At 44.3% G+C, this 23624-nt stretch overlaps 2 pseudogenes; one reads left to right on the forward strand and one right to left on the reverse strand.

Annotated features, from left to right (window-relative positions):
• LOC144738275 (uncharacterized) overlaps positions 1-7705 on the forward strand; it is a 38212-nt pseudogene extending 30507 nt beyond the window's left edge.
• Positions 1-23624, reverse strand: part of LOC144738284 (uncharacterized) — a 432396-nt pseudogene that overhangs the window by 299338 nt on the left and 109434 nt on the right.

The following is a 23624-nucleotide window of genomic DNA, read 5'->3' on the forward strand; positions in this document are numbered from 1 at the left end:
TGTAGAATTACGCAGGAGGATGTACATACGTATTAAGGTTAAATTACAATGGACAAATTCGCTAAGCTATGTTGCTACATATGCGGATTGTTAATGTAGAAATTAACAATTGAATGCAACGTTTATGATAGGCCAAGTCGAGAACAAAGGATTTGGATGCTAGAGGGGAGTTATAAGGGGCTTAAATTTAGGCCTCAAGACCATTTCGAGAGGGATTTCACTGAGGATAGACGCGCAACTCCTCGCTCTGCAGATTACCCTTCTCCTGCGAGACCCAGCCTGGCGAGCCCGATTGCCTGGCGACTGGGAGAGTTCGTGGCGATCTCTTCAGACGGGTTACAGGGACATCGACACGCCGTGCATCAACAAGTAAGTGTCTTCGTTAGTAGATAAAACTGGTAGTTGCGTGTAGCCCCACTTACGAGACGTTACTGTGTGTCGGTTAGACGTTAGTGAGAGTTTGCTTTTTGGCGATTTGAGACAGACATCCACGCAGCTTAGAGGGTGCCTTTAACTCTCAACAACACCCGCGACTGTTACTCTGCTCTGAAGAATCAGTCACATGGAGCAGATACTCTCTCCACATCGCCACGCACACACGGGCCAGAAGCCGTTCAATTGCTCTTTGTGTGGGAAAGGATTTTCATGGAAATCAAATCTTCACAGGCACCAGAAAGCACACTCGGGCGAGAAGCCATTCAAATGCTTTGTGTGTGGGAAGGCATTTTCACTGAAATCAAATCTTCACACTCACCAGAAAACACACACGGGCGAGAAGCCATTCACATGCTCTGTGTGTGGGAAGGCATTTTCACAGAAATCCCATCTTAACACTCACCAGAAGACACACACAGGCGCGAAGCCATTCAATTGCTCGGTGTGTGGGAAGGCATTTGCGGAGAAATCCAATCTTAACAGACACCAGAAGACACACACGGGCGAGAAGCCATTCAATTGCGCTGTGTGTGGGAAGGCATTTTCACATAAATCACATCTTAACAGACACCAGAAAACACACACGGGCGAGAAGCCATTCAGATGCTCTGTTTGTGGGAAGGCATTTGCGGAGAAATCAAATCTTAACAAACACCAGAAAACACACACGATCGAGAAGCCATTCAATTGCGCTGTGTGCGGGAAGGCATTTTCACGGAAATAAAATCTTCATAGTGACCAGAAAACACACTCGGGCGAGAAGCCATTTCATTGCTCTACGAGGGAGAGGACATGTTCATGGTCATCATCCCGAAACAAGCACCAGAAGATCCGCAATGATAGGGAATTGAAATCAAAATGTAGAATTTAAAGTGCTGCAATGAGTCCTGATAAAAATGCATCTTTCTAACCTTTGCAGGTGGATCCTGAGAGATGGCTGGATGGAATGGAGTGGCTGGAGACTCAAGTGTATTGAGTACATCTGTTAACTGTTGCATTGTGTATATTCGCGTCTCTAAGATATATTTTTCAGTGATTTCCAGTACTCCGAGCTGGAGTGTTGTTGTGAATGCTCTATAATGTTTTCAGATGAAAGTCTTCCTTGTAAGTTCCAGAAGTGTTAACTTACTTCAGGATGGAAATAATTTTATACTTCGAAAGATACATTGCTTCGTCTGGTAGTTTGATCATCGGGGCTGTTAAATGGCTGGTGCTTATGCTAGAAGGTGGCATGTGTTGTAATCTTCTCACAACAAATGATGTGAGCGTGCTGTCTTGTTCATTCCAGACTTTGTCACGTTAAGGTGGTGCTTCGTAGTCTAATCAGATTACTTGTTGATGTGGTGTGATGCGCAGTGGTTGTGTGGTGGTTCAATTTCTAATTTTACTCTCGTGGTTAAGCGGTTTTGTTGAGCTAAAGTTGGAGAAAAACTGTGATCACAACTTTGCTCAATATTTTAAACATGTTCTTTATTTTATTTTTTCATTGTGTAATAAATAAATATCTTTAATAATAGGTTTCAGATTGTGCGTGGATTCCACGTTCGTTGTTCTTGTGTTTGATGGCTTGGACTTCTGGACGAATGGCTTCAGTCGAAAAGGACGTCAATGGGGAAATCGACGTTTACGTGTTAGATTTTAAGAATATGTTTTAACTGTTGAATTCCTATTGGGAAATAATTTGCCTAGTCCCTTCCTGTTTGAGCAAGCGTTTTAATAAAGATTTCGATACGAGTGTTAACGTGAATTTTCTTGCAGATTAATAAAGACCTGAATTGTTTTTAAAGATGACTGATCGTACGTTATTTCAACCATATCCTTCCTTAAAAAACACGGACGAGTACACACACACAAGTGTGCTTATAAACACGACTGTCTATACAGCGGTGTGCATTCACACACGAGTGTGCATGTGTTTCTACGCGTTTTAACTTTAATTTACTTGCAGAACAATAAAGACCTGACATGTTAAAGATGACTAATCGTCCCTTATTGCTACAATGTTCATAGCGAACACGTGTGGAGGCGAGTTTCAGGTGAAGCATCTCCAGCACACAAGTTGACCCTCACCTGGCAGCATCGTGGCTGTCCGCTGATCACACTCATGACGTCACACTCATGACGTCACACGCACGAGCTGTAGGGGCGGGGCTCTGTCCGCTCAGTGGCGCTGTTTTCATTAATTTAGCACCACGAGCGGGGAGTCTCATCCCTGTAGTTCCCTGTTGTGGTGCCGCATTCATCACCACGTTGCCCTCAATTATTTGTACGAAACACACACCCACACACGAGTGGACATAGCAGTGTATATACATAGACGAATGTGCATACACACCGCTTTGTACATACATACCGCTACACTACCGCTCCCCAAGTGTACTTACACTGCAGTGTAAATACACACACGCTTACAAGCGATACCATTTCGATTATCATTAAAAGTGTATGACAGCAATCGTAATAATTTTCGTGGATTAAATTAAACAAATCACCTTGATTGTTCTGACGCGCTCATATCAACACAAGTGCTTCAATATTTTTATAAAACAAAGTCAGCATGGTATAAACCTGCACCTCAAAGTCCAAATCACAATTTTAATACTACAGTCTGCATCTGCCTGGTAACGCCTTTGAACAGGCAGCAGTTTGCAGCACATTGCAGGGTGAATATTAGCAAATTAACGTGAATTATGCGGTGACATGAATATACGTATTCAGGATTAAGCTCAATTGCCAGATTCCACAAGTAATGACTAATCCCATATCTGCATTTCCCATAAATATGCTAAATTCATCTTGATATGCAAACTCTTGGAACCTCCGAGTTCAACCAGCCTACACAACAAAGGCTCATTCCTAACAGCGTGTTTCAGCCGCACCGAACCTCACAACAATAATATCCTCCCACCCTCAACCAGTATATATACAAGGACTGTTTTCTTGGAATTTCTCTTACTTGATACAGCTATCGTGCTGTGACGGTTCCACCTGAAGACGGAAGCTTGTGTTGCCTGCGAAACGTCGTGATAATTTTTTTATTATGTTTTATTTATTTTATTTCATTATTTCCCTTCTACGTGACTTTACCGAAAGAACCAAGAACATAGAGAAGCTCTGTTGCTAGATATGCAGATTGTAAATTCAAAAAATAACAATTGAATTTAAAGTTCATGAAATGCAAAGTCGAGAACGTCATCTTTCATCAATGCAACATCATTCCAAACGACCTCACCATTTGTGTGCTGGTGTCATTGACCCAATTCGATTGATACCTGTGACTTACAGCTTGCCACACCTTATGCCACGCTCCCACGCCCCCTTCATTCGTTTTTTGTTCATCAGAAGGAGGCACTCCCTGTTGTTTGCCAATCCCCTGCCACGATTAAAGTTTTGCAAAACAACCCCCTTCCTTCATTGACCGTGTTGAACGGTAACGCTGTGGTGGATGTGAGCAATTTCCCGGAGGGAAGGCTCGTAGCCACCACAGTGGCCCACGAGGTCTTTGGACGGGTGCGAGGGGCTGGTAACCCCTCAATACTCAATGCAATTAGCAAAAAAACTCGTCACAAATTTTAAATACGTGCAAAATATTGAACACATACACACTGGTGTATATACACACCGAAGGTCGTATGTTACAGACTAGAAGATGACGATTGTTTTTTTTTGCGTAACGTTATTATGAACCACGCTTTCGAGCTAAACCATTCAGATGATTATTCAAAGTTTATGACAGAAATTATAACAAAACACATTCCTTTGCTAAAAGCACCATGCTCAACACGAGTGTCCTTAAATATGTTTGTTAAACAGGTTCAGAACAGTATTAACTTGCACCTATTAGTCCAAGATGGGGCCGGCTAGTTTTTTTTGGCTAGTCCCGTGTGTGTTTGTTGTGTGAGGTGTCTTGATAGCAGTCGTTCTCCACTGTAGTCCTGGCATCTGCTGCTCAGATTCCTTCCACAGCTGTGGTCCCAGTGGCACCGTCTCTCCGGGGGGGAACCATGTGGTGTGTGTGTGTGTGACGTGTATCACGGGGTGTGTGGGTGTGTGCCTGGGATGTGTCACGGGGTAAGTGGGGAGCGGTGGTGCAGCGGTTAGCGCGCTGCGCTATGAACCTGGCGACCCGGGTTCGATTCCCGCTCACGGCCAACACCGCCAGTGACGATTATCTGAACCGGTCCTGGGCCTCCCCTAGGTCGACTCAGCCTCAAATGAGTACCTGGTGAGGTGTGTAAACATCGCCACTAGTGAGACAAAGGCGGTCGGGCGTGGTGCTGGCCACCCACCCTCTCGTGTACCGTTCCGGCCTTCATAGGTGCTCGCTAACAGCACTTGCCCCTACAGTCTGTTAAGGCTATACGGGGGATCTTTGTGTCACGGGGTGGGTGGGTAGTCTGGTGATAGTGGTCATGGTTGGCAGCGATCCACGACCACAACAACCACCCCTACTGTGTGGTGGACATGCCACTACAAAGCAGCACGCGGCGGGGGAGTGAGGTGATCGCTCTCGCCACGCGAGCAAGGCCCCCTCGCTTCCTCTTCTTTCCCTGCATCAACAACAACAACAACCGCCATTCGCCACTAAGTGGCGGTGACGTCACCACGACGCTTGTGCCAGGCCAAGTGCACCTTGAGGCTACCGCGTGAAGTGTCGAACGCCCGCTGGCAGGAGGTCACGGGGCAGACCCAGCAGGTGCCACGGGTCGACTGACCGAGATGACCGAGATGACTGGCTGATGCACCACCTGTGCCCCCTACTGTACCAACTAGCTGTGCTTTAGCCACCCGTTGTTGTGAGCGTCGCTCCTCTGCCCTCCGTTGTTGTTGGAGGGCGACTGCCTCCAACTGCCCAGTAGCGTCCTTCACGAGCCTGCATCACCACCTCCACCACCTACACCTCCTCCACCTCCTCCTTTGTTTCGTCCTCCATCTCTTCCGTCGTGAGAATTATTTTATTATGTTATATTTTTATTATTTTATTACTTCCCTTCTACGTGACTTTACCGAAAGAACCATGAAGATGAATCCCTGCAGTTTAGAGGACATTGTTGGGTGAATATTAGGAAATTCACAGGAAGCATTGATTTATGCATGGAGATGTATGCAATTATTCAAACAGAAGTGTACAATTACGCAGGAGGATGTACATACGTATTAAGGTTAAATTACAATGGACAAATTCGCTAAGCTATGTTGCTACATATGCGGATTGTTAATGTAAAAATTAACAATTGAATGCAAAGTCCATGATATGCCCAGACGAGAACAAAGGATTTGGATGCTAGAGGGGAGTTATAAGGGGCTTAAATTAAGACCTCAAGACCATTTCGAGAGGGATTTCGCTGAGGATAGACGCGCAACTCCTCGCTCTGCAGATTATCCTTCTCCTGCGAGACCCAGCCTGGCGAGCCCGATTGCCTGGCGACTGGGAGAGTTCGTGGCGATCTCTTCAGACGGGTTACAGGGACATCGACACGCCGTGCATCAACAAGTAAGTGTCTTCGATAGTGGATAAAACTGGTAGTCGCGTGTAGCTCGACTTACGAGACGTTACTGTGTGTCGGTTAGACGTTAGTGAGAGTTTGCCTTTTGGCGATTTGAGCCAGACATTCACGCAGCTTAGAGGGTGCCTTTAACTCTCAACAACACCGCGACTGTTACTCTGCTCTGAAGAATCAGTCACATGGAGCAGATAAACTCTCCACAGCGCCACGCACACACGGGCGAGAAGCCGTTCAATTGCTCTGTTTGTTTGAAGGAATTTTCATGGAAGTCATATCTTCACAGGCACCAGAAGACACACACGGGCGATAAGCCATTCAAGTGCTCTGTGTGTGGGAAGGCATTTTCACTGAAATCAAATCTTAACACTCACCAGAAAACACACTCTGGTGAGAAGCCATTCAATTGCTCTGTGTGTGGGAAGACATTTTCACTGAAATCCAATCTTAACACTCACCAGAAAACACACTCTGGTGAGAAGCCATTCAATTTCTCTGTGTGTGGGAAGACATTTTCACTGAAATCCAATCTTAACACTCAACAGAAAACACACTCTGGTGAGAAGCCATTCAAGTGCTCTGTGTGTGGGAAGACATTTTCACAGAAATCCAATCTTAACACTCACCAGAAGACACACACGGGCGAGAAGCCATTCAAGTGCGCTGTGTGTGGGAAGACATTTTCACTGAAATCCAATCTTAACACTCACCAGAAGACACACACGGGCGAGAAGCCATTCAATTGCTCTGTGTGTGGGAAGACATTTTCACTGAAATCCAATCTTAACACTCACCAGAAAACACACTCTGGTGAGAAGCCATTCAAGTGCTCTGTGTGTGGGAAGGCATTTTCACAGAAATCACATCTTAACACTCACCAGAAAACACACTCTGGTGAGAAGCCATTCAATTTCTCTGTGTGTGGGAAGACATTTTCACAGAAATCCAATCTTAACACTCACCAGAAGACACACACGGGCGAGAAGCCATTCAATTGCTCTGTGTGTGGGAAGACATTTTCACTGAAATCCAATCTTAACACTCACCAGAAAACACACTCTGGTGAGAAGCCATTCAAGTGCTCTGTGTGTGGGAAGGCATTTTCACAGAAATCACATCTTAACACTCACCAGAAAACACACTCTGGTGAGAAGCCATTCAATTTCTCTGTGTGTGGGAAGACATTTTCACAGAAATCCAATCTTAACACTCACCAGAAGACACACACGGGCGAGAAGCCATTCAAGTGCGCTGTGTGTGGGAAGACATTTTCACTGAAATCCAATCTTAACACTCACCAGAAGACACACTCGGGCGAGAAGCCATTCAAGTGCTCTCTTTGTGCGAAGGCATTTGTAAGGAAGTCAGATCTTCACAGGCACCAGAAAACGCACTCGGGTGAAAAGCCATTAAATTGCTCTCCGAGGGAGAGAACATGTTCACGGTCATCTCCACGAAACAAGCATCAGAAGATCCGGAATGATAGGGAAGTGGAATCAAAAGGTGTAATGCAAAGTGCTGCAATGAGTCCTGAAAAAGATGCATCTTTTCATCATATACAGGTGGATCCTGAGAGATGCCTAGATGTAGTGGATGTCATGATTCCTGACAACAATTCCTTTTTAGACCTCATGCAGTTGGATCCTGAGAGGTTGCTGGATGTAATGAGCCCTGACGACAATTCCTCTTTCGACCCCATGCAGGTGGATACTGAGAGATGTCTGCTGGAATGGCTGGAGAGTCAAAGTTTTGAGTACTTCTGTTAACTCTTGAAGTCCTGGAATGTGCATGTTTGTGTCTCTGTTAGATCAGTTAATAAGGTACGAAATATTATTTCCGTGATTTGCAGTACTCCAAGCTAGATTGATGTTTCGGCCACAACGTAAGCAGCCGTATTCAGGTGGAGAACAGGTCTGTCAAGTAGTCATTCAGACTCTGTCTACTTGACAGACCTATTCTCCACCTGAAGATGGCTGCTTGCGTTATGGCCGAAAAGTCGTTATGTTTTATTTTTATTATTTTATTACTTCACTTCTACGTGACTTTACCAAAAGAACCAAGAAGATTTATCCCTGCAGTCACGAAAGCTTTAAATCGAAATAGAGTGATGTTGTGAATGCACTATAATGTGTTCAGATGAACGTATTCCTTTTAAGTTCCAGAAGTGTTCACTTATTTCAGGATTACAACAATGTTATACTTCTATAGATGCGTTGCTTCGTCTGGTGGTTGTATCATCGGGACTGGTAAATGTGTGGTGTTTATGTTCATCTTCTCACAGCTAATTGCGTGTTGAAGTTTATTCTAGACGTCGTCACGTTAAGGTGGTGCCTTGTAGTCCTATCGGACTACTTGTTGATGTGTTGTGAAGCGCAGTGGTTGTGTGGTGGTTCAATTTCTAATTTTACTCTCGTGGTTAAGTGGCTTTGTTTAGCTAAAGTTGGAGAAATACTGTGATCACAACTTTGCTCTATATTTTAAACATGTTCTTGAATTTTTTTTTATCATTGTGTAATAAATAAATAACTTAATAATAGGTTTCAAAGTGTGCCTGGATTGCACGTTCGTTGTTCTTGTGTTTGATGGCTTGGACTTCTGGACGAATGGCTTCAGTCGAAAAGGAGTTCAATGGGGAAATCGACGTTTACGTGTTAGATTTTAAGAATATGTTTTAACTGTTGAAATTGGGAAATAATTTGCCCAGTTCCTTCCTGTTTGAGCAAGCGTATTAATAAATATTTCGATACGAGTGTTAACGTGAATTTTCTTGCAGATTAATAAAGACCTGAATTGTTTTTAAAGATGACTGATCGTACCTTATTTCAACCATATCCTTCCTTTAAAAAACACGGACGAGTAGACATACACACACAAGTGTGCTTATAAACACGACTGTCTATACAGCGGTGTGCATTCACACACGAGTGTGCATGTGTCTCTACGAGTTTTAACTTTAATTTGCTTGCAGAACAATAAAGACCTGACATGTTAAAGATGACTAATCGTCCCTTTTTGCTACAATGTTCATAGCGAACACGTGTGGAGGCGAGTTTCAGGTGAAGCGTCTCCAGCACACAAGTTTACCCTCACCTGGCAGCATCGTGGCTGTCCGCTGATCACACTCATGACGTCACACTCATGACGTCACACGCACGAGCTGTAGGGGCGGGGCTCTGTCCGCTCAGTGGCGCTGTTTTCATTAATTTAGCACCACGAGCGGGGAGTCTCATCCCTGTAGTTCCCTGTTGTGGTGCCGCATTCATCACCACGTTGCCCTCAATTCTTTGTACGCAACACACACCCACACACGAGAGGACATAGCAGTGTATATGCATAGACGAATGTGCATACACACCGCTTTGTGCATACAAACAGCTAAACTACCGCTCCCCAAGTGTACTTACACAGCAGTGTAAATACACACACGCTTACAAGCGATACCATTTCGATTATCAATAAAAGTGTATGACAGCAATCGTAATAATTTTCGTGGATTAAATTAAACAAATCACCTTGATTGTTCTGACGCGGTCATATCAACACAAGTGCTTCAATATTTTTATAAAACAAAGTCAGCACGGTATAAACTTGCACCTCAAAGTCCAAATCACAATTTTAATACTACAGTCTGCATCTGCCTGGTAACGCCTTTGAACAGGCAGCAGTTTGCAGCACATTGCAGGGTGAATATTAGCAAATTAACGTGAATTATGCGGTGACATGAATATACGTATTCAGGATTAAGCTCAATTGCCAGATTCCACAAGTCATGACTAATCCCATATCTGCATTTCCCATAAATATGCTAAATTCCTCTTGATATGCAAACTCTTGGAACCTCCGAGTTCAACCAGCCTACACAACAAAGGCTCATTCCTAACAGCGTGTTTCAGCCGCATCGAACCTCACAATAATAATATCCTCCCATCCTCAACCAGTATATATATACAAGGACTGTTTTCTTGAAATTTCTCTTACTTGATACAGCGATCGTGCTGTGACGGTTCCACCTGAAGTCGGAAGCTTGTGTTGCCTCCGAAACGTCGTGAGAATTATTTTATTATGTTTTATTTTTTTATTTTATTATTTCCCTTCTACGTGACTTTACCGAAAGAACCAAGAAGATAGAGAAGCTCTGTTGCTAGATATGCAGATTGTAATTTCCAAAAATAACAATTGAATGTAAAGTTCATGAAATGCAACGTCGGTTGTTTAGTTACTGCAGCTACATATATACAGTAGGGTGGATAGAATAATAAATAGTGTAATATTACACTATGTATTATTATAATATTCTATTATTCTAGGGTATAGGGTGGTGTATAGTAATACAGTATATAATTTAATGTTGGGTTTGTCTATGGCAGCATATAGTACGGGGTAGACCTGTGTGCTGTAAGGGAAAAAAGTTTAGCTGGAAGCATATTATATTTTTTGCGACGTAGAATTGTAATGTATTACTTACTGTTAGTAGCTCAGCGTATTGGAGAGTATATTTAGTATACTGATGATACTATGAAGTTTATACTTTATTTTTTTACGTGGTTGTTTAGTTACTGCAGCTACATACTATTAACATTCCTTCCCTTTATTAATGCTACCCCTACCCCCTCCCTTTGATGCTGCTAGTCCTGCATAATGCACGGGCATAAGTACAACTAATCACATACCTGCATTTCCCATAAATATGCCCATAAATATGCTAAATCCCTCTTGATATGCAAATTATTTTGTCAAGGCGACCTTCCCCCCCTTCCAACCCAGCTTAAATATACGCTCCAAGCATTGTGCTGTTTCATTCAGACGCTGTCTCCCCGACAGACCTGGTCTTCACCTGATGACGGCTGCTTGCGTTGTGGCCGAAACGTCGTGAGAATTATTTTATTATATTTTATTTTATTATTTTTTATTGTTTCCATTCGACGTGACTTTACCGAAAGAACCAAGAAGATGAATCCCTGCAGTCACGAAAGCTTTAAATCGAAATTTAACTGATCGTTCGTTATATCCTTTCTTTCAAAAAAACTCGGACGAGTAGACATAAACACACGAGTGTGCATATACAGGGGTGTACATACAGATATGCAACGCAGTGTACATAAACACACGAGTGTACATACAAAGCATTGTACATACACTAGGATTGCGTTCCACTGCGAACACGCACGTTTGTTCCTACATACAAATGCACACAAACGCATGTACATGCACACACGAGTGCTCGTCTTGTTGTAGTGTTTCCTATGTAATGGTTTATGGTATACGCAGAAGTACATTGGAACAATACATTTACTCAACGAGTTTTGATTAGGATGGTGCGGTTAAATAGCTATTCCAATCCATTGAGATTGCACATTCAGCAAATTATAATGCGACCACAATGCGATCATAATAATTATAGTGCAATTCTAATCCCGCACCCCCAGATCCGTCCCTAGTTTCGAAAATAAATATCTGCATACATATGCATACATCTGAGTATAGTTGGATTATAATGTAGGAGGACATCGAATAAAGCTAACTCGACTTATATGCATCTTCGGTGGATATGAGTCGAGTTAGATTCCTTCTATGTCCTCCTACATTATAATCCCACTATACTCGGATGAGCAACCACCACTCCTCGACTCCCGTTGATTGGGAGGTGAGGCCACGGTAGCCTGGCGCTTACAGCTTTCCACACCTTACGCCACGCTCCCACATCCCCTTGATTCGTTTGTTTTTCTCTGAAGAAGAGCCCCCTGTTGTTTGGCATTCCCCTCCCACGAGTAACGTTCCATAAAAAATAATCCACTACCTCATCCGCGGTGCCGGACGGTAACGCTGTGGTGGATGTGAGCAATGTCCTGGGAGGGAAGGCTCGTAGCCACCACAGAGGCCCACGTTGTCTCTGGGCGTGTGCGAGGCGCTGGTAATCTCTCCATATTCAATGAAATTACCATAAAAACACGTCCAAAATATTAAACACATGCACTCGAGTTTAACACGTCGGATTTCGGGACCAATATCATCCATAATAGAGGTTTTGGGATTAGATCGCGGAAGTAAATGAATGTGTCGTTAAAATTATACATTAGATAAATGCATACTCACAAAGGGAAGCGTACTTCAACAGGGATTACCATTGGTAGGGCGATTTTAATAAACACAATAGACAGGAAGGACACGTTCAAAGGGCTCGCATAATGCACACGCATAATGTACGTTGCTTCAGTAATACGCCCCCCCCCACCCCCACATTGTGCAAGAGCGCAGCTGCGTGGTCAACACATCTACGCTTCTATATGAGTGTAATAAAGGACTCCGTCACACGATGTCGATCTCCGTCGGTCCTTTATTTGTGTTCGTCTTCCGCTCACACCGCTGGCCTCCTCCTCGGTCCAGCGTCGTCTCTCCTTGCGCCCCACGCACTCTGCAGCTCCCCTGCTGCTCCGCTCTGCATCTACTCTGCTGCTGATGCAACCTCGCACGCCCTGCTAGTCCTCCGCTAGCTCTGCAGCTACTCTGCTGCTCCGTGCAACCTCGCACCCCCTGTGCTAGTCCTCCGCTAGCTCTGCAGCTACTCTGCAGCTGGTGCAACCCCTGCACGCCCCGTGCACCCCGCGCACTCTGCTCTCTCCTCACCCCGCTGGCTGGCGCCGTCCGATGAGCCCCTCAGCCACCAGGCTGAGGCACGGCGACCACCCAAGGTGGTCTACCCTCTTCACTCCCTCGACTGCCCCCGATGTCTTCCTGTCTCCCCCGCTATAACTTCTCCCCCACGTGACCCTGACTCCTCACTCTCGGATCGTCACATCCGGCCTCCCCATTTACGCTCGCATTACATATGTATGCATTTATCTAATGTATAATTTTAACGACACATTAATATACTTCGGCTATCTAACCCCAAAACCTATATTATGGATGATGTTAGTCCCGAAATCTGACGTCTTAAACTCGAGTGTATGTGTTTAATATTTTGGACGTGTTTTTATGGTAATTTTATTGAATATGGAGAGGTTACCAGCGCCTCGCACACGTCCAGAGACCTCGTGGGCCTCTGTGGTGGCTACGAGCCTTCCCTCCAGGACATTGCTCACATCCACCACAGCGTTACCGTCCGGCACCGCGGATGAGGTAGCAGATTATTTTTATGGAACTTTACTCGTGGCAGGGGAATACCAAACAACAGGGGGCTCTTCTTCAGAGAAAAACAAACGAATCAAGGGGACGTGGGAGCGTGGCGTAAGGTGTAGAAAGCTGTAAGCGCCAGGCTACCGTGGGCTCACCTCCCAATCAACGGGAGTCGAGGAGTGGTGGTGCATATCAAGATGAATTTAGCATATTTATGGGAAATGCAGATATGGGATTAGTCATAACTTGTGGAATCTGGCTATTGAGCTTAATCCTGAATACGTATATTCATCTCACCGCATAATTCGCGTTAATTTGCTAATATTCACCCTGCAATGTGCTGCAAACTGCTGTCAGTTCAAAGGCGTTACCAGGGAAATGCAGTATTCAAATTGTGATTTGGACTTTGAGTTTCAACTTTATACCGTGCTGACTTTGTTTTATATATATTTAAGTACTTGTGTTGATATGAGCGCGTCAGAACAATCAAGGTGTTTTTTTTGAATTTAATCCAGGAAATTTATTACGATTGCTGTCATACACTTTAAAATGATAATCGAAATGGTATCGCTTGTAAGCGTGTGTGTATTTACACTGCTGTGTAAGTACACTTGGGGAGCGGTAGTGTAGCGGTTTGTATGTACAAAGCGGTGTGTATGCACATTCGTCTATGTATATACACTGCTACGTCCACTCGTGTGTGGGTGTGTGTTTCGGACAAAGAATTGAGGGCAACGTGGTAATGAATGCGGCACCACAACAGGGAACTACAGGGATGACTCCCCGCTCGTGGTGCTAAATTAATGAAAACAGCGCCACTGAGTGGACAGAGCCCCGCCCCTACAGCTCGTGCGTGTGACGTCATGAGTGTGACGTCATGAGAGTGATCAGCGGACAGCCACGATGCTGCCAGGTGAGGGTAAACTTGTGTGCTGGAGATGCTTCACCTGAAACTCGCCTCCACACGTGTAGCAATAAGGGACGATTAGTCATCTTTAACATGTCAGGTCTTTATTGTTCTGCAAGAAAATTAAAGTTAAAACGCGTAGAGACACATGCACACTCGTGTGTGAATGCACACCGCTGTTTCGACAGTCGTGTTTATAAGCACACTTGTGTGTGTTTGTCTACTCGTCCGTGTTTTTTTATGGAAGGATATGGTTGAAATAACGTACGATCAGTCATCTTTAAAAACAATTCGGGTCTATTAATCTGCAAGAAAATTCACGTTAAAACTCGTATTTGAAATCTTTAATAATACGCTTGCTCAAACAGGAAGGGACTAGGAAAACTATTTCCCAATAGGAATTCAACAGTTAAAACAAATTCTTAAAATCTTACACGTAAACGTCGATTTCCCAATTGACGTCCTTTTCGACTGAAGCCATTCGTCCAGAAGTCCAAGCCATCAAACACAAGAACAACGAACGTGCAATCCACGCACACTCTGAAACTAATTTTTTTGTTATTACACAATGATAAAACATTTTTAAGAACATCTTCTTGGTTCTTTCAGTAAAGTATGTGACTTTACCGAAAGAACCAAGAAGATGAATCCCTGCAGTCACGAAAGCTTTAAATCGAAAATTAAAGAACATGTTTAAAATATTGAGCAAAGTTGTGATCACAGTATTTCTCCAACTTTAGCTCAACAAAACCACTTAACCACGAGAGTCAAATTAGAAATTGAACCACCACACAACCACTGCGCAAAGCACCACCTTAACGTGACGAAGTCTAGAATAAACTTTAACGCGCAATTAGCTGTGAGAAGATGACATGGCACCTTCTACCATAAACACCACACATTTACCAGTCCCGATGATACAACCACCAGACGAAGCAACGCATCAATATAAGTATAACATTGTTGTCATCCTGAAATAAGTGAACACTTCTGGAACTTAAAGGAAAGCTTTCATCTGAACACATTATAGAGCATTCACAACATCACTCCAGCTCGGTGTACTGGAAATCACTGAAAAAATATATCTCAGAGACGCGAATATACACAATGCATCAGTTAACAGATGTACTCAATACGCTTGAGTCTCCAGCCACTCCATACCATCCAGCAATCTCTCAGGATCCACCTGCAAAGGTTAGAAAGATGCATTTTTATCAGGACTCATTGCAGCACTTTAAATTCTACATTTTGATTTCAATTCCCTATCATTGCGGATCTTCTGGTGCTTGTTTCGGGGTGATGACCGTGAACATGTCCTCTCCCTCGTAGAGCAATTAAATGGCTTCTCGCCCGAGTGTGTTTTCTGGTGACTGTGAAGATTTTATTTCCGTGAAAATGCCTTCCCGCACACAGCGCAATTGAATGGCTTTTCGTTCTTGTGTGTTTTCTGGTGTCTGTTAAGATTTGATTTATCCGCAAATGCCTTTCCACAAATAGAGCAATTGAACGGCTTCTCACCCGTGTGTGTTTTCTGGTGACTGTGAAGAATAGATTTCCAAGCAAATGCCTTCCCACAAACAGAGCACTTGAATGGCTTCTCGCCCGAGTGTGTTTTCTGGTGACTGTAAAGATCTGACTTCCTTGCAAATGCCTTACCGCACACAGCGCAATTGAACGGCTTCTCGCCCGTGTGTGTTTTCTGGTGACTGTGAAGAATAGATTTCCAAGCAAATGCCTTCCCACAAACAGAGCAATTGAACGGCTTCTCGCCCGTGTGTGTTTTCTGGTGACTGTGAAGAATAGATTTCCAAGCAAATGCCTTCCCACAAACAGAGCACTTGAATGGCTTCTCGCCCGAGTGTGTTTTCTGGTGACTGTAAAGATCTGCCTTCCTTGCAAATGCCTTACCGCACACAGCGCAATTGAACGGCTTCTCGACCGTGTGTGTTTTCTGGTGTCTGTTGAGAGTTGATTTCTGTGCAAATGCCTTCTCACAAACAGAGCACTTGAATGGCTTCTCGCCCGTGTGTGTTTTCTGGTGTCTGTTAAGATGTTGTTTATGTGAAAATGCCTTCCCACACACAGAGCACTTGAACGGCTTCTCGCCTGTGTGTGTTTTCTGGTGACTGTTGAGAGTTGATTTCTGTGCAAATGCCTTCTCACAAACAGAGCAATTGAACGGCTTCTCGCCCGTGTGTGTCTTCTGGTGATTGTGTAGAATTGTTTTCCTTGCAAATGCCTTCCCACAAACAGAGCACTTGAATGGCTTCTCACCCGTGTGTGTCATCTGGTGAGTATCAAGATGTGATTTTCGTGAAAATTCCTTCCCACACACAGAGCAATTGAACGGCTTCTGGCCCGTGTGTGCGTGGCGCTGTGGAGAGAGTATCTGCTCCATGTGACTGATTCTTCAGAGCAGAGTAACAGTCGCGTGTGTTGTTGAGAGTCAAAGGCACCCTCTAAGCTGCGTGGATGTCTGGCTCAAATCGCCAAAAAGCAAACTCTCACTAACGTCTAACCGACACACAGTAACGTCTCGTAAGTCGGGCTACACGCGACTACCAGTTGTATCCACTAACGAAGACACTTACTTGTTGATGCACGGCGTGTCGATGTCCCTGTAACCCGTCTGAAGAGATCGCCTCGAACTCTCCCAGTCGCCAGGCAATCAGGCTCGCCACGCTGGGTCTCGCAGGAAAAGGGTAAACTGCAGAGAGAGGAGTCGAGCGTCTATCCTCAGTGAAATCCCTCTGGAAATGGTCTTGAGGTCTGATTTTAAGCCCCTTATAACTCCCCTCTCGCATACAATTACTTTGTTCTCGACTTGGCCTATCATGGACTTTGCATTCAATTGTTAATTTTTACATTAACAATCCGCATATGTAGCAACATAGCTTAGCGAATCTGGCCATTGTATTTTAACCTTAATACGTATGTACATCTTACTGCGTAATTGTACACTTCTGTTTGAATAATTACATACATCTCCATGCATAATTCCGTGCTTCCTGTGAATTTGCTAATATTCACCCGACAATGTCCTCTAAACTGCAGTGATTCATCTTCATGGTTCTTTCGGTAAAGTCACGTAGAAGGGAAGTAATAAAATAATACAAATAAAACATAATAAAATAATTCTCACGACGGAAGAGATGGAGGACGAGACAAAGGAGGAGGTGGAGGAGGTGCAGGTGGTGGAGGTGGTGATGCAGGCTCGTGAAGGACGCTACTGGGCAGTTGGAGGCAGTCGCCCTCCAACAACAACGGAGGGCGGAGGAGCGACGCTCACAACAACGAGCGGAGCGCCGGGTGGCTAAAGCACAACAAGTTGGTACAGTATGGGACACAGATGGTGCATCAGCCAGTCATCTCGGTCATTTCGGTCAGACGACCCGTGGCACCTGCTGGGTCTGCACCGTGACCTCCTGCCGTCTGGCGTTCGACACTTCACGTGGCCTCAAGGTGCACTTGGCCTGGCACAAGCGTCGTGGTGACGTCACCGCCACTTAGTGGCGAATGGCGGTTGTTGTTGTATTTACACTCGTTCATGGACACGTGTGGGTCTGTACACGTGTGTATGTATGTACAATAGTACGTGCTCGCACATTTGTGTGTGTATTGGAACGCAATCCCTGAGCATGCACACTGCTGTATACGTGCACATGTGTTTATTTACATTGCTGTGTGCAATTACACTGTGCATGTATCTACACCCCAATGTATTTACACTCATTTGTGCATCTATACATATGTGTTGTATGTATAGATGCACAAATGGATGTACGCACTAGTGTATGCATGTGCACCCGTGTGTGTATGTACAAAGCGGTGTGTATGCACATTCGTGCATTTTTCTCCACCGCTGTGTATGTCCACTCGTGTGTGGGTGTGTGTACAAGGGAGTGTGTGTGTGTACTCGTGTAAGTATGTGTAGTGGAACAGAAAACTTATTTTCATATTGTGTCGTACAAATAATTGAGGGGCAACGTGGTGATGAATGCGGCACCACAACAGGGAACTACAGGGATGAGACTCCCCGCTCGTGGTGCTAAATTAATGAAAACAGCGCCACTGAGCGGACAGAGCCCCGCCCCTAAAGCTCGTGCGTGTGACGTCATGAGTGTGACGTCATGAGTGTGATCAGCGGACAGCCACGATGCTGGCGGGTGAGGGTCAACTTGTGTGCTGGAGATGCTTCACCTGAAACTCGCCTCCACACGTGTTCGCTATGAACATTGCAGCAATAAGGGACGATTAGTCATCTTTAACATGTCAGGTTTTCATTGTTCTGCAAGAAAATTAAAGTTAAAACTCGTAGAAACACATGCACACTCGTGTGTGAATGCACACCGCTGTATAGACAGTCGTGTTTATGAGCACACTTGTGTGTGTATGTCTACTCGTCCGTGTTTTTTAAAGAAAGGATATGGTTGAAATAACGTACGATCAGTCATCTTTAAAAACAATTCAGGTCTTTATTAATCTGCAAGAAAATTCACGTTAACAGTCGTATCGAAATATTTATTAATACGCTCGCTCAAACAGGAAGGAACTGGGCAAATTATTTCCCAATTTTCTACAGTTAAAACATATTCTTAAAATCTAACACGTAAACGTCGATTTCCCCATTGACATCCTTTTCGACTGAAGCCATTCGTCCAGAAGTCCAAGCCATCAAACACAAGAACAACGAACGTGCAATCCAGGCACACTCTGAAACCTATTATTAAGTTATTTATTTATTACACAATGATAAAAAAATTCAAGAACATGTTTAAAATATAGAGCAAAGTTGTGATCACAGTATTTCTCCAACTTTAGCTAAACAAAACCACTTAACCACGAGAGTACAATTATAAATTGAACCACCACACAACCACTGCGCTTCACAACACATCAACAAGTAGTCCGATAGGACTACAAAGCACCACCTTAACGTGACGACGTCTAGAATAAACTTCAACACGCAATTAGCTGTGAGAAGATGACCATAAACATCACACATTTACCAGTCCCGATGATACAACCACCAGACGAAGCAACGCATCTATAGAAGTATAACATTGTTGTCATCCTGAAATAAGTGAACACTTCTGGAACTTAAAAGGAATACGTTCATCTGAACACATTATAGAGCATTCACAACATCACTCTATTTCGATTTAAAGCTTTCGTGACTGCAGGGATCAATCTTCTTGGTTCTTTTGGTAAAGTCACGTAGAAGTGAAGTAATAAAATAATAAAAATAAAACATAATGAAATAATTTTCACGACTTTTCGGCCACAACGCAAGCAGCCATCTTCAGGTGGAGAATAGGTCTGTCAAGTAGACAGAGTCTGAATGACTACTTGACAGACCTGTTCTCCACCTGAATACGGCTGCTTGCGTTGTGGCCGAAACATCACTCTAGCTTGGAGTACTGCAAATCACGGAAATAATATTTCGTACCTTATTAACTGATCTAACAGAGACACAAACATGCACATTCCAGGACTTCAAGAGTTAACAGAAGTACTCAAAACTTTGACTCTCCAGCCATTCCAGCAGACATCTCTCAGTATCCACCTGCATGGGGTCGAAAGAGGAATTGTCGTCAGGGCTCATTACATCCAGCAACCTCTCAGGATCCAACTGCATGAGGTCGAAAAAGGAATTGTTGTCAGGACTCATGACATCCACTACATCTAGGCATCTCTCAGGATCCACCTGTATAGGATCAAAAGATGCATTTTTTTCAGGACGCATTGCAGCACTTTGCATTACACCTTTTGATTTCACTTCCCTATCATTGCTGATCTTCTGATGCTTGTTTCGTGGTGATGACCGTGAACATGTCCTCTCCCTCGGAGAGCAATTTATTCGCTTGTGTGTTTTCTGATGCCTGTGAAGATTTGATTTATCACCAAATGCCTTTCCACAAATAGAGCAATTGAACGGCTTCTCGCCCGTGTGTGTTTTCTGATGCCTGTAAAGAATAGTTTTCCTTGCAAATGTCTTCCCACAAACAGAGCACTTGAATGGCTTCTCGCCGTGTGTGTTTTCTGGTGACTGTTTAGAGTTGATTTATTCGCAAATGCCTTCCCACAAACAGAGCACTTGAATGGCTTATCGCCCGTGTGTGTTTTATGATGCCTGTAAAGAATAGATTTCTGTGCAAATGCCTTCCCGCAAACAGAGCACTTGAATGGCTTCTCACCCGAGTGTGTCTTCTGGTGTTTGTTAAGATATGATTTCTCCGCAAATGCCTTCCCACAAACAGAGCACTTGAACGGCTTCTCGCCCGTGTGTGTTTTCTGGTGCCTATGAAGATGTGATTTCCATGCAAATGAGTTCCCACACACAGAGCAATTGAATGGCTTCTCACCCGTGTGTGTTTTCTGGTGACTGTGAAGAATAGATTTCCAAGCAAATGCCTTCCCACAAACAGAGCACTTGAATGGCTTCTCGCCCGAGTGTGTTTTCTGGTGACTGTAAAGATCTGACTTCCTTGCAAATGCCTTACCGCACACAGCGCAATTGAACGGCTTCTCGCCCGTGTGTGTTTTCTGGTGACTGTGAAGAATAGATTTCCAAGCAAATGCCTTCCCACAAACAGAGCAATTGAACGGCTTCTCGCCCGTGTGTGTTTTCTGGTGACTGTGAAGAATAGATTTCCAAGCAAATGCCTTCCCACAAACAGAGCACTTGAATGGCTTCTCGCCCGAGTGTGTTTTCTGGTGACTGTAAAGATCTGCCTTCCTTGCAAATGCCTTACCGCACACAGCGCAATTGAACGGCTTCTCGCCCGTGTGTGTTTTCTGGTGTCTGTTGAGAGTTGATTTCTGTGCAAATGCCTTCTCACAAACAGAGCACTTGAATGGCTTCTCGCCCGTGTGTGTTTTCTGGTGTCTGTTAAGATGTTGTTTATGTGAAAATGCCTTCCCACACACAGAGCACTTGAACGGCTTCTCGCCTGTGTGTGTTTTCTGGTGACTGTTGAGAGTTGATTTCTGTGCAAATGCCTTCTCACAAACAGAGCAATTGAACGGCTTCTCGCCCGTGTGTGTCTTCTGGTGATTGTGTAGAATTGTTTTCCTTGCAAATGCCTTCCCACAAACAGAGCACTTGAATGGCTTCTCACCCGTGTGTGTCATCTGGTGAGTATCAAGATGTGATTTTCGTGAAAATTCCTTCCCACACACAGAGCAATTGAACGGCTTCTGGCCCGTGTGTGCGTGGCGCTGTGGAGAGAGTATCTGCTCCATGTGACTGATTCTTCAGAGCAGAGTAACAGTCGCGTGTGTTGTTGAGAGTCAAAGGCACCCTCTAAGCTGCGTGGATGTCTGGCTCAAATCGCCAAAAAGCAAACTCTCACTAACGTCTAACCGACACACAGTAACGTCTCGTAAGTCGGGCTACACGCGACTACCAGTTGTATCCACTAACGAAGACACTTACTTGTTGATGCACGGCGTGTCGATGTCCCTGTAACCCGTCTGAAGAGATCGCCTCGAACTCTCCCAGTCGCCAGGCAATCAGGCTCGCCACGCTGGGTCTCGCAGGAAAAGGGTAAACTGCAGAGAGAGGAGTCGAGCGTCTATCCTCAGTGAAATCCCTCTGGAAATGGTCTTGAGGTCTGATTTTAAGCCCCTTATAACTCCCCTCTCGCATACAATTACTTTGTTCTCGACTTGGCCTATCATGGACTTTGCATTCAATTGTTAATTTTTACATTAACAATCCGCATATGTAGCAACATAGCTTAGCGAATCTGGCCATTGTATTTTAACCTTAATACGTATGTACATCTTACTGCGTAATTGTACACTTCTGTTTGAATAATTACATACATCTCCATGCATAATTCCGTGCTTCCTGTGAATTTGCTAATATTCACCCGACAATGTCCTCTAAACTGCAGTGATTCATCTTCATGGTTCTTTCGGTAAAGTCACGTAGAAGGGAAGTAATAAAATAATACAAATAAAACATAATAAAATAATTCTCACGACGGAAGAGATGGAGGACGAGACAAAGGAGGAGGTGGAGGAGGTGCAGGTGGTGGAGGTGGTGATGCAGGCTCGTGAAGGACGCTACTGGGCAGTTGGAGGCAGTCGCCCTCCAACAACAACGGAGGGCGGAGGAGCGACGCTCACAACAACGAGCGGAGCGCCGGGTGGCTAAAGCACAACAAGTTGGTACAGTATGGGACACAGATGGTGCATCAGCCAGTCATCTCGGTCATTTCGGTCAGTCGACCCGTGGCACCTGCTGGGTCTGCACCGTGACCTCCTGCCGTCTGGCGTTCGACACTTCACGTGGCCTCAAGGTGCACTTGGCCTGGCACAAGCGTCGTGGTGACGTCACCGCCACTTAGTGGCGAATGGCGGTTGTTGTTGTATTTACACTCGTTCATGGACACGTGTGGGTCTGTACACGTGTGTATGTATGTACAATAGTACGTGCTCGCACATTTGTGTGTGTATTGGAACGCAATCCCTGAGCATGCACACTGCTGTATACGTGCACATGTGTTTATTTACATTGCTGTGTGCAATTACACTGTGCATGTATCTACACCCCAATGTATTTACACTCATTTGTGCATCTATACATATGTGTTGTATGTATAGATGCACAAATGGATGTACGCACTAGTGTATGCATGTGCACCCGTGTGTGTATGTACAAAGCGGTGTGTATGCACATTCGTGCATTTTTCTCCACCGCTGTGTATGTCCACTCGTGTGTGGGTGTGTGTACAAGGGAGTGTGTGTGTGTACTCGTGTAAGTATGTGTAGTGGAACAGAAAACTTATTTTCATATTGTGTCGTACAAATAATTGAGGGGCAACGTGGTGATGAATGCGGCACCACAACAGGGAACTACAGGGATGAGACTCCCCGCTCGTGGTGCTAAATTAATGAAAACAGCGCCACTGAGCGGACAGAGCCCCGCCCCTAAAGCTCGTGCGTGTGACGTCATGAGTGTGACGTCATGAGTGTGATCAGCGGACAGCCACGATGCTGGCGGGTGAGGGTCAACTTGTGTGCTGGAGATGCTTCACCTGAAACTCGCCTCCACACGTGTTCGCTATGAACATTGCAGCAATAAGGGACGATTAGTCATCTTTAACATGTCAGGTTTTCATTGTTCTGCAAGAAAATTAAAGTTAAAACTCGTAGAAACACATGCACACTCGTGTGTGAATGCACACCGCTGTATAGACAGTCGTGTTTATAAGCACACTTGTGTGTGTATGTCTACTCGTCCGTGTTTTTTAAAGAAAGGATATGGTTGAAATAACGTACGATCAGTCATCTTTAAAAACAATTCAGGTCTTTATTAATCTGCAAGAAAATTCACGTTAACAGTCGTATCGAAATATTTATTAATACGCTCGCTCAAACAGGAAGGAACTGGGCAAATTATTTCCCAATTTTCTACAGTTAAAACATATTCTTAAAATCTAACACGTAAACGTCGATTTCCCCATTGACATCCTTTTCGACTGAAGCCATTCGTCCAGAAGTCCAAGCCATCAAACACAAGAACAACGAACGTGCAATCCAGGCACACTCTGAAACCTATTATTAAGTTATTTATTTATTACACAATGATAAAAAAATTCAAGAACATGTTTAAAATATAGAGCAAAGTTGTGATCACAGTATTTCTCCAA

This window comes from Lampetra planeri, chromosome 81 (assembly GCF_965212315.1).
Source record: "Lampetra planeri chromosome 81, kcLamPlan1.2.h2, whole genome shotgun sequence".
NCBI classification, from domain to species: domain Eukaryota; kingdom Metazoa; phylum Chordata; class Hyperoartia; order Petromyzontiformes; family Petromyzontidae; genus Lampetra; species Lampetra planeri.